The 11,951-nt window shown below is 49.9% G+C and overlaps 1 non-coding gene across 1 annotated transcript; it reads left to right on the forward strand.

The window, feature by feature from the left end:
- The first annotated feature begins 275 nt into the window (after positions 1-275).
- Positions 276-347, forward strand: TRNAQ-CUG. The gene has a single exon. It is a non-coding gene; the product is annotated as a tRNA-Gln (tRNA).
- Positions 348-11,951: the final 11,604 nt, after the last annotated feature.

Consider the following 11,951-nt stretch of genomic DNA (forward strand, 5'->3'; position numbering starts at 1 on the left):
TTCCAGGAGATGAGGCTGCAGCTGGCTGATATGAGCGGGAGCATCGAGTGAAGGGAGGAGCGGCCTCCCCTGACATTTTTGCGGCCTGCAGGGAACGGAGACAAAGCAGGGGGATGCAGGGACTCAGGGCAGGACCCACAGATCTGGTAGTGCAGGACCACAGTCGCTGGAGGAGGAGACAGAGTCCTGCGAGAGGAAACTGATGGTGTGAAGCAATAAGTGCAGAGTGCAAACCAGCCAAGAGTCACAGGGGTCTAGAAAACAAAACAGCAGCAGGTTCCATGGTGTAATGGGCAGCACTCAGGACTCTGAATCCTGGAATCTGAGTTCAAATCTCAGTGGGACCTTTGGCAGGTATGTTGGTTTGCTGCAAAGCCTTGTAGCTCAATGTGCTTTGTTACCCTCTCCCTGGCTGAACTAGAGTGGTTTTCTTTTCTCCTCCTTCTGGGTCACTGGTGCCCACTGGAGATGGGTTTTTGGTCCAGCTGGGCCGCTAGAGGGTGGGGTCCTAGAACTTAACAGTCTGGCTAGAGATTCCTGCGGGTTGACCTGATGTTGGGTTTCTTGCTGCTTCACCTGATGTCCACAACTTTGGTCCCTGCAGCTGCCACACTCTTCCTCTTGCCCACATGGCATGTAAAGGAAGCAGGGCCAGGGCCAGGCTTCCCCGGCTGGAGCCCAGCACCTCTCCTCCTCTGGGCACCTGGAGCAGAGGCGGCTGGTGCTGACGGCTCCAAGGGAAGCTTAAAAGCCACAGAGCAACCGAGGTCAGGGCCAGAGGAGGGCAGGACCATGCCTATGTGTGGCCTTCAGACAGGCACAAAAACACCCAGCCAGGCTGCTCCCTGCCATGCCAAACCCCCACTGAAGGCCACCCACAGACCAGCATGCAGAGCGGCTGCTGATGCTCTGTGGCCAACATCAGAAGACGGTAGGAAAGCAGGGCCAGCCCCCATGGTGCGGCCTCTTACCGTTCCCACTCAAGGTGCTCACTTTTGCAGTGGGGCAGGAGATTTTACCCCAAGAGGCTTTTCCCCAGCTGGCGACAAGCAGAGAAACACCCAGGCTCCCAAGGTGCTATGTAGCAAGTACCCTCCAGCACAGGGACAGGCGCACACTTGGAAGAGGGAAACTGCTCCACACTCTAGCCCGGGTAGCTGCCCATTTTCTTTGGCAACTCAGGAATGGCAAAGGCGAGACTGGAAGCACCTGGGGCTCATGCCCCAGCCTTTGTGACACCCAACCCCCAACTCCTTCCCGGGGCTCTAGCTGAAGCCAGAGCATTGGCCTGAGTGACCAAGAAGAGGTTCCAGCCCTGAAGGGAGCAGGACGTTCAGCACAAAGGTAAAACTGCACAAGCACAACCATGAAGGGACTCGAACCCTCAATTGTCTGATCTGAAGTCAGACGCCTTATCCATTAGACTTGCATCTGAAGAAGTGAGTATTCACCCACGAAAGCTCATGCTGCAAAACGTCTGTTAGTCTATAAGGTGCCACAGGATTCTTTGTTGCTTTTACTTATCCATTAGGTCACGTGGAGTGACCTGGCCCCAACTGATAGATAACATGATTTGTGCTTAGTTGTCTGTTTTGGGAATGTGCTTGGTTGTTCTAGGAAATGATGCTATTGCTAAATGATCCATGACCTGCTTACATAACTAATAACAAATATTGAATAGTACCAGGATCAAGGGGAAAAACGTGGAACGTTTAGAGTACAAGTAAATAGACCTATGTACCCCACGTCTGCAAAATCCTGAAAATATGCTGTATCATTATGGTCTGATATGACGTCAACAATGGTATATATATGCACGCACTGCTTTGTATCATGGTGTCACTCCTCTGGTATGAACCGAGGGGGGCACCCGCTCAGCTGATCGTTCTAATAAAGGGCTGCTATCTGTTTATACTCTACTTCGATCTCTGTGCCTCCTTGGGGTAATTGACTAGCTCCAGGGAGAACGAGCCCTTTTGGCTAACAATTTGGCAAGCCAGCCAGGAGCCTCCCTGTAGAGGGCGCTATCGCACCGGGGGCTAGTGAGCTGGTACCGATAGAAGTGGCCACCTCGAGCTGATTGTGCGGCTCGTGCTCTCGGATCATCTCGGCCGACCGGGGCGGCGGTGTCCTCTCTAGAGAGGGTCAACAAAGACACAGAGATCTTACATTTGCCCTGTTTCGAGTCTCCAGAGCCGGACGCGGCCACTCCGGGTGGTAAGTGCGTTTGCCTCTAGGTTTGAGGAGTGACGCCCCCGAAGTGCGGGAGGACTCAAGGTAACTTAAAAGGCTGCCTGTATACAGGAAGGTATATTGTAAGTATGTTGTTTTAACCTTCTGTGTTAACATGCCTGCACAGTGGGATTCAACTAGTTTGTGGGTTATCCATGTTTTGGGCCTAGTACTGTTGTTTAGTATATTAATGCTTTTTCTTTTTACCTTGTATCAGAGAATGAATGTATGTTAGGGAGCTGTCAGTCTTATAGGGACCGGTAAGACTTACGCTGACCTCAGCCGCCCCAAGACTCCTGCTAGAGGAAACTCAATGACCAGGATATCTTGATTGCAAGGGGGGTCAGCCGACTGTCTGAAGGTCTCTTCCCTGTAAGTGTATATAGTGTTTGATTACGACCATATAAGAGGATGGGATCCACTCAGAGTTATTATGCAGGGACACCCCTTGGTTGTATGCTAAATAATTGGCAAGCGTTTAAACGCCAATCAGACTTTGGTGTCCCGTTAAGTAAAGACACTCTCATAAAATTTTGTACAATAGAATGGACAACATTTGGAGTAGATTGGCCAGACGGGGGTTCACTGAAACTAGAAGTAGTACAAGCCGTACACAATATCGTAACCCGAGACGGGCATTGGGACCAGTACCCGTATATTAATATTTGGCAGGATCTGGTATCCGATCCCCCACCTTGGCTACAAGAATGTAGACAAAAAACTTTGCAAATATTAATGGCTCGGATCCCGATGAAAAGACAACCCCGAATACCGATGAAAAAGCCATGCCCGCCCTTCAAGCCCTGTCCACCCTCTGTAATTCCTTCGGCTCCAGATTATGTACTCCCGCCCCCACTATATCCCAGTTTGCAAGCCTTGGATAAACAAATAATGGCAGGCACGGGCCCTAAACACCCTCCCACTGTAGTAAAAAAAGACAAGCCCCACTGACACGGCAATTTCACATACGTTTTTACAGGAGAATGAGGACGGTGTATATAAAAACACCAGGAGCAACACAGATGAAACCACAGTGCATACGGCACTCCCTCTCCGTGAAACAATAGGGAAAGAGGGAAAGCCTGCCATGGTATATGTCCCCTTTGCCACAAGTGATTTATATAATTGGAAACTACAAAATCCCCCGTTTTCAGAGGACCCGGCCCCCTTGACAGCAATTTTTGAAATGCTTATAACAGCACATAATCCAACATGGGGGGACATGCAAGTAGTATTAAATGTTTTACTAACACCGGACGAGAGGCGTATGGTCTTAGCCAAGGCCCGTGAATGGGTATCAGAAAACAAGGGCAGTATGGAAGTTGTAAGCGATATACTGCCGGAAAAGGATCCCGAGTGGGAGCATAGTGAGAAAGAGTTACTGACCCATCAGAGATATGCCACTGCTATAGTACAGGGTATGAAGAAGTGTATTCGGAAAACCCCTAATTGGGCCAAATTATATAATATAAGGCAAGAACGTAAAGAAAATCCAGCAGCCTTTTATGAGCGCTTATGCGACACCTGTAGGAGGTACACAGATTTGGACCCGGGGGATAAGAATGGGAAGGCAGTGCTAACTCCCCTCTTTATTGGTCAATCTTATGAGGATATTAGAAAGAAATTACAAAAGATAGAAGGAGCATCAGGGAAGAATATAGAGGAACTGTTGGAAATTGCTTTAAAGGTGTATGATAGACGGGACGAGGAGGAAAGGAAGAAAGGAACAAAGGCTCTCATAATGGCTTTGAGGCAAGGACAGGACAAGGGCGAAAAACAAAATAGGAGAAATGAGAATGTTTTTATAGGGGATGGAGGAAAGCCCCGACGTCCCCGCTTAGGACGAAATCAGTGTGCTCTGTGCAGACAGGAAGGACATTGGAAGAATGAGTGTCCTAACAGGCACCTGATACGACAGGGACGCAGGACTGAAACAATCCCACCCCCAGTCCTTTACAATGCAGGAGGCTCGGATAGTGACCCTCCCCAATGAAGAGGCCGAGGGACCCAGCGGCCCCTCTTAGCAGCACAACCTGCTAGACTGGATCCCACGGTAGAAATTAGGGTAGGGGGCCGCCAAATTGAAGCCCTGATTGACACTGGGGCTGCCCTGAGTGTACTTCCCCTTAAGTCAGCGCCGCCAGGCAGACCCTCGGGGCATACTATTGTCCAAGGACTTGAAGGACGAAATGTAGTAGTAGCAAAGACCCTTCCCCTTCTAGTAAAAGTGGGTGACTATCATATCGTACACCAGTTTGTTTGTCACCCTTCCTGCCCCATTGCATTGTTGGGACGAGACATCCTTACTAAATTGCAAGCGGAGATCTCGTTCAATAATGGGACGATAGAAGTATGCTTGCCTAAACAGCAAACTTCCAATTATATAATGGCTCTAATGGGTAATAAAATCCTTTACACAGACAACCAGGAGACTGAAGGGGAGTTGACATCAAGGGTTAATCCTGAGGTCTGGGCAGAAACAGGAGGCGTGGCACGAGCTTGTAATGCTTCCCCGATACAGATCCAATTAAAAGAGGGCAGCAGGCCAGTCCGTGTCCGGCAATACCCCCTGAAACTAACCACACGAATTGGACTAAAACCGCTCATTTTAAAGTTCATACGATGTGGATGGTTAAAAGAAGGTACCTCCCCATACAATACTCCAATAATGGGGATTCCCAAGCCTGATGGACAATACCGTTTAGTACAGGATTTGCGACAAGTTAATAAACTTATAGAGGCCCCCTATCCAGTTGTCCCAAATCCCCACACAATCCTCAGTCAGATTCCCAAAGAACATACCTGGTTTTCGGTGATAGATCTAAAAGATGCTTTCTTTTCAATACCTCTGGACACCGAATCCCAGAAACTGTTCGCTTTTGAATGGGAAGATCCAGATACACATTATAAAGCTCAGTATCTGTGGACTGTTATTCCACAGGGACTGACCTGTGCTCCCGAGATTTTTGGCAGCCAGCTAAAAAGAGACCTGGCCCCATTCCTAGTCAAACATCCCACATGTTCCATAGTTCAGTACTGTGATGATTTGCTGCGAAGCACTGAAACAAAAACGGCATGTAAAAAGCAAACTGTAGAACTTCTGAATTATCTTGGCAAACAGGGGTACAAAGTCTCAAAAAGCAAAATCCAACTAGTAAAACAACAAGTGACTTTTCTTGGGTATCAAATAACACAGGGAAGTCGTAGCTTGGGTAAGGAACGAATCCAAGCTATACTTGAGAGCCCCCAACCACAAAATCCATGTGAACTGAGGGCCTTCTTAGGCCTAACCGGATTTTGTCGGCTCTGGATCCCTGACTATGGAGGGAAGGCTAAGCCCCTGTATGAATCATTGACTAAGGACGGGTTGCTACACTGGACGTGGACTAGGGAAATGGAGAAAGCATTTCAAGAGCTTAAAACAGCACTAATTCAACCCCCTGTTTTGGCTCTCCCGGACCCACGAAAACCATTTACCCTATACGTCCATGAGCGAAAGGGAGTAGCAGCTGGACTTCTGTGCCAGCGATCAGGACCAACCTGGCAACCTATTGGTTATTATTCAAAGGTCTTAGACCCTGTCGCCAGAGGCTGGCCTGCTTGCTTGCGTGCTGTAGCAGCTACTGCCCTTCTCGTGCAGGAAGCTGAGAAATTGACCCTGGGTGGAGATACTGAGGTCATAGTCCCGCATGGAGTACCCCAAATATTGGGAACAGGGGCCGGAGCTAGGCATTTAAATCCCAGTCGCCACTCACGCTACGAAGTAGAACTCCTGTTAGCTCCTAACTTGACCTTTCGACCCACCAGTTCCCTTAATCCAGCCACCTTGTTGCCTGACCCTGGGGACCCCCGTAAGCCCGAACCCATACATGATTGTATTGAGGTTCTGCAGCAAGAAACTAAACCACGCTCAGACCTCTCTGACGTACCGTGGCCTAACCCTGACATCGAGGGATACATAGATGGATCTAGCTACGTAATTAATGGCAAACGATACACAGGGGCAGCAGTGGTAATTAAGAATGACCAGATCTATAAATTTAAATTAAATCCACATTGGTCAGCCCAGGCAGCAGAATTGGTGGCTCTCATTGAGGCCCTCCGAATGGGCACAGGAAAGATTCTTAATTTATATACAGACAGTCGTTATGCTTATATGGTGGTGCATGCTCACGGTACCTTATGGAAGGAAAGAGGATTCATTACAGCCTCAGGCCAAAAGATAGCACATGGAGGCCTTATTAAATCCTTACTAGAGGCTCTAATGCTCCCGCTACAAGTTGCTGTAATCCACGTACGTGCTCACGGCAAAACCCCTCAAGGGGAGCAGCGAAAATACAATCAATTAGCTGATAAGGCAGCACGAGAGGCAGCACAAGAAGGGGTTGCGTGGCTTTTGATAGTAAAAGATACTGAATGTAAAGTCCCAACCCCACAGTATACTACTGAAGAAACACAATATGCCCAAAGCATAGGGGCCCGTTTGCTCCCCTCGGGATGGTGGAAATTGCCAGGAGGGGAAATCTTTGTGCCTCAGCCAATTTTAAAGGAAACCCTTCGACTGTTACATAAGGAAGGGCATATGGGATCAGCAGCTATGGTTGACTTAGCTACTCGGACCCTTAAAGGATTAAGGATGCATATGGAGGCCCAACGGATTGTCAACACTTGCCCAATCTGCCAACAAACAAATCAGAAGGGCCGAGAACCTCCAGCCCCGATGGGAGGTCAGCCCTGGGCCACATATCCGTTTCAGAGATGGCAAGTTGATTTTGCCGAAGTACCCCCATGTAGGGGCTACAAGTATTTACTTGTCTTTGTTGATCAGCTAACTGGTTGGGTGGAGTGTTTCCCCACCAGACATTGTCAAGCCCGAGCTGTTGCTAAGGCCTTGATACAGGAAATAATCCCCCGATACCACGTACCAGAGGTTATTAATTCGGATCAGGGTAGTCACTTTATTTCGAAGGTGACACAAGCAGTATCTCAAGCCTTAGGCATCCAATGGAACTTCCATACAGCTTGGCACCCCCAAAGTTCAGGCCAAGTGGAAAGAATGAATAGAACACTAAAAGAGACTCTTACGAAAATATGCATGGAGTCAGGATTAAAATGGCTCGATGCCTTGCCCCTAGCGCTAACTCGCCTGCGAAGGGCCCCAAGACGAGGATTAAAACTGTCACCCTTTGAACTAGTATTCGGATTTCCTCCCCGAATTCCTAGTGCAGAATTCCGGGAAGATGTGACCTGGGAAGTGGGAAAAGATACCTTATGGAAACAAGTTTCTTTCCTACAGACTGTTTTATCCCAGCTACATCAATACGCAGCATCTTTCCAATCCCTACCCCTCGACCGACCTGTCCATCCATTTCAAATTGGTGACCAGGTCCTCGTCAAGAAGTGGAAACGTGATCCCCTTACACCACGGTGGGAAGGTCCACACACCGTCTCCCTCATCAGCCACGCCGCAGTAAAACTCCTTGGGAACAACAAGTGGACTCATCACACAAGAGTAAAACGGTTTCGCACTCCTGACGAAGGAGCCGAACCACCAGAAGAGGACAACAGCCCTCTGTCCACCCCGGCACCGGAGGCCCGGGGAGGCACAGGCGAAGCCTCAGGCAACTGGATCGACCCTCTGTCTACCTCGGCACCGGAAGCCCGAGGGAGCACAGGAGAAGCTTCAAACTGGATCTACAAGCCCCTGGACGGACTTAAGGGTTCGTTTAAGAAATCATAATGCAAGTATTATTGTTAATGTTAAGTATATACCATCTTCAGTGTAATGGTTGGGAAAATACCTTTCTGGAACTAGGTGAAACAATAGCAAAGTCTTTTAATCTCAGTAATTGTTGGGTATGTGGAGGACCAGGAGACTTAAACGAATGGCCATGGGTAGCCCAACCAGTACAGCCCAAATGGTGGGTCAGTAATTTAAGCATGGTCCGTAATGGAACAGAACTATGGGCCCAGGATAGTAGCCCATGGCGACTCTATTCCTCTGGGATGGGTATATTATGTCTTAATAGAACAAAACCAAAAGGAGTATATGTAGGGGAAAGTCAATGTGAATGGACCTTATCCCCAGGCTTTGATTGCTGGGATCCTAATTGTTTACCATACAATTGCTCTAAATATCAGGGGCGATGGAATCAAACCCATGTACAGCTGACTAATGGCAGCTGGATAGCCTGCTCCTATCAACTTTATGATAGTGATGATTTTGCCAGTAGCAGCAGTTGCAACGCAATACAACAGGATAAATTCTTTGATAATTATCTATTTTTACACTGCCAGCGAGATAATACCACAGCCAAGGATCACGTGATACGACTCTATCGCTGGGCGTGGCAACACTACAATGGGACCCGAACAACCCACTTTAGGCAATTTTGGTCAAGCACTACACAGCCTAAAGGAGGGGGTTGCAATTGTGTATGGAAAATGGGAGCAGGAGCCTGGAAATGTGAGCATTGTAATTCTAAAGGCGAATCAGTTCTGGGGGGAGGACCGTTAGGACCTGGCGATCATTTGTATTTTGAAATGCCCAAGTATAAAACTAATAATTGGTCCCTGTCACCTAACACAACTACTCCTGACCCCTGGGATGGACCCTTTGCTAATGGGACATGGGCCCTAAAAGGCCACTATTGGATTTGTGGTCAATACGCTTACCGTCGGCTACCACCCAATTGGTCCGGGGTATGTTATGTAGGATATATTAGGCCTCTATTCTTCCTACTACCTCTCTTACAAGGAAAAACTCTAGGAGTCAAAGTATATGATGATCTTATTAGGGAACAACGATCTATTGATTCCACTTTAACAGCTGGAAGTTCCCAAAAATGGGGTACACAGGAGTGGCCTCCTGAAAGAATCATAGAACATTATGGACCAGCCACGTGGAACCCCGATGAGCTCGTAACAGGAGCTAGGGAACCGATTTATAATCTGAATCGAATAATCAGATTGCAAGCTGTTTTGGAAATAGTAACAAACCAAACAGCCACAGCACTTGATCTTTTAGCTGATCAAGCAACTCAAATGAGAACTGCAATTTATCAGCATCATATAGCCCTTGATTATCTGCTTGCAGAAGAAGGAGGATTGTGTGCAAAATTAAATGAATCAAATTGTTGCTTACAAATAGATGATAATGGTAAAGCAGTTAAACGCTTAACAAAAGAAATGAGGAAGCTAACCCACGTCCCAGTGCAAACCTGGAAGGGGTGGGACACAAATTGGCTCACTTCCTGGTTACCACACAAAGAATGGATACGCCAAAGCTTCCTTTTTGTTATATGTATTATCATGGCCCTCTTAGCTTTAGCTTGTTTAACCCCCTGTTTAATGACAATAATCCGACGGTTGATCAACCAAACTATAAACCAGCGAGTTATGGTGTTATTCCAACCAGTAAAAGCTGAGGACTGGGGATATTAAAGCTCTTAAAATGCTTTCATAAAAAGGGGGGATTGATAGATAACATGATTTGTGCTTAGTTGTCTGTTTTGGGAATGTGCTTGGTTGTTCTAGGAAATGATGCTATTGCTAAATGATCCATGACCTGCTTACATAACTAATAACAAATATTGAATAGTACCAGGATCAAGGGGAAAAACGTGGAACGTTTAGAGTACAAGTAAATAGACCTATGTACCCCACGTCTGCAAAATCCTGAAAATATGCTGTATCATTATGGTCTGATATGACGTCAACAATGGTATATATATGCACGCACTGCTTTGTATCATGGTGTCACTCTTCTGGTATGAACCGAGGGGGGCACCCGCTCAGCTGATCGTTCTAATAAAGGGCTGCTATCTGTTTATACTCTACTTCGATCTCTGTGCCTCCTTGGGGTAATTGACTAGCTCCAGGGAGAACGAGCCCTTTTGGCTAACACAACCTGCTCTGCTCCCCTGGCTCCCAGGCTTGTGTTGGTGTTGGCTGGATTTGTGCGGGTGTTTGTGTATATTAGCAATTGTGTGTATGTGGCTGGATTCATGCATGTGTTCATGTATGTTTGCAATTGTGTGTGTGTGCATGCTCTGCTGCCCTCTGCTGGCGTGACAACCATTTCTCTGTATGTCACAGCCCCCATACCGTCGACCCCGATGGTGATTTCCCCATCTTACAAGGGCTGGCCTGACCCTTCTCCCCTCTGTGAAGTGTGGCAGGGGCTGCAGCTCACCCCCTGTGGGGCAGGAGGGCCACGGTGTGGGGTGCTGGGCTCCAATGCACCTGGAGAGCAGCTCAGGTGAGGCTGAGCAGGGCGTGTGGTGTCTGTTCTGCGTTGCCTGGTGCTGGGCCATTGCACAATCCCCAGCCACGCCACACACGTCCCGAGAGGGATTGGGGGGCCAAGCAGATGATCCAGCAGGAGGGGATCATTCTCATGGGTAGCTGTCCAGTGGCAGTGAGTTCCACAGGCCTCGGCACAGGCTGTGTGGGGCAGGAGGTCCTTGTGTTGGGAGCAGTGGGCGTGAACTGTGTGCAGTTGTGTGTCTGCGCACGATTGCGAATATTCTGGTGTGTGTGTGTGTGATTGTGAGTGCGGCTGTGGGGTGTGATTGTTTCTCTCTGTGGGGGTTGGGCTAGCATGCCCCTCTGGGTGTGTTGTGTGTGAGTGTTCTTGGGATTGTGTGAGTCCCTTTGTGCGTCAATGTGTGTGTGTGTGTGTCACTTGCTGCAGGATACAAAATCCTGCAAAGCCACCACACACACAGAGCAGGGCTCAGCCCCACCAGCAGGGGGCAGCAGGGACACACACATCTCTCCTGGGCCAGCTTGGACAATTTCCCATCACGACCCGGCACAGTGCTGGTGCCCCCACACGGGGGTGGGCAGTGACCGGGTGGGTGGTGGGCAGGGATAGAGCTTTGGGGGTATGGGGGAGCAGGGGCAGGGAATGAGGGGGACAGGGCAGGGCTTTGTGGGAAGGCCAAGTCTGTCTGCGGGTGCTTAGAGCCGGGCTCACCCGGGGCTGGGGCCGGGGGCAGCGGGAGTCGGGGGGTGACATGCAGCCGGTGCCGAGGCCCGGCGGACACACCCAGACCCGCTCACACCCAGACGCAGGGGGGGGCGGGTTACAGCCCCAGCGAACAAGGGGCGCCGGGAACATCCCCACGGGGCGGACACAGGGATCGAGTCCCCGGACAGAGCCAGACCCGGCCCGGACCCGCCCCGCACAGACCTGCCCTGTGCCGGGGGGGGGGCATTTCGGCGGCAGGAGCTTCCCCCCCTGGCCCCCGCCCCGAGCAGCCGCTTTGGGGGGGGAAGGGGTGAAGCGGCACAGCACGTTCCTACGCGGGGCAGCGTCATACCCTCAGAAGCCACGGTTGAGAAACGGGTAAGTGGTAAGTGGGTCGAGGCTGGGGATGGGAGTGGGGCCGTTGCTTGCTGGGGAGAGGGGTGCAGACAGGGGTAAGGGGGTCGAGGTCGAGCTGCGAGCCAGAGGCCCAGGCTGAGGGTGGGGTTGGGGAAGAGCTGGGACAGAGTGGGGCTGAGTGCTGCTCCCTCCATGGGGGCTGGCTCAGGCCCTGAGGTGCCCCCATGAATGTGCCTCTGTGTCCCCCTAGGAGTCATGCCCCACATTTTGGGGACCACTGACCCCTACTTGCTAAGCAGGGGCTAGTGATGCCAAAGCCCAGGGAAGGGAGAACAAGGGCAGGGTCCCCAGCACCGGACCCATGGCCCCCCACTTCTGTCTGTGGCTC

Source organism: Mauremys mutica, unplaced genomic scaffold (assembly GCF_020497125.1).
Source record: "Mauremys mutica isolate MM-2020 ecotype Southern unplaced genomic scaffold, ASM2049712v1 Super-Scaffold_100297, whole genome shotgun sequence".
Lineage (NCBI taxonomy): Eukaryota > Metazoa > Chordata > Testudines > Geoemydidae > Mauremys > Mauremys mutica.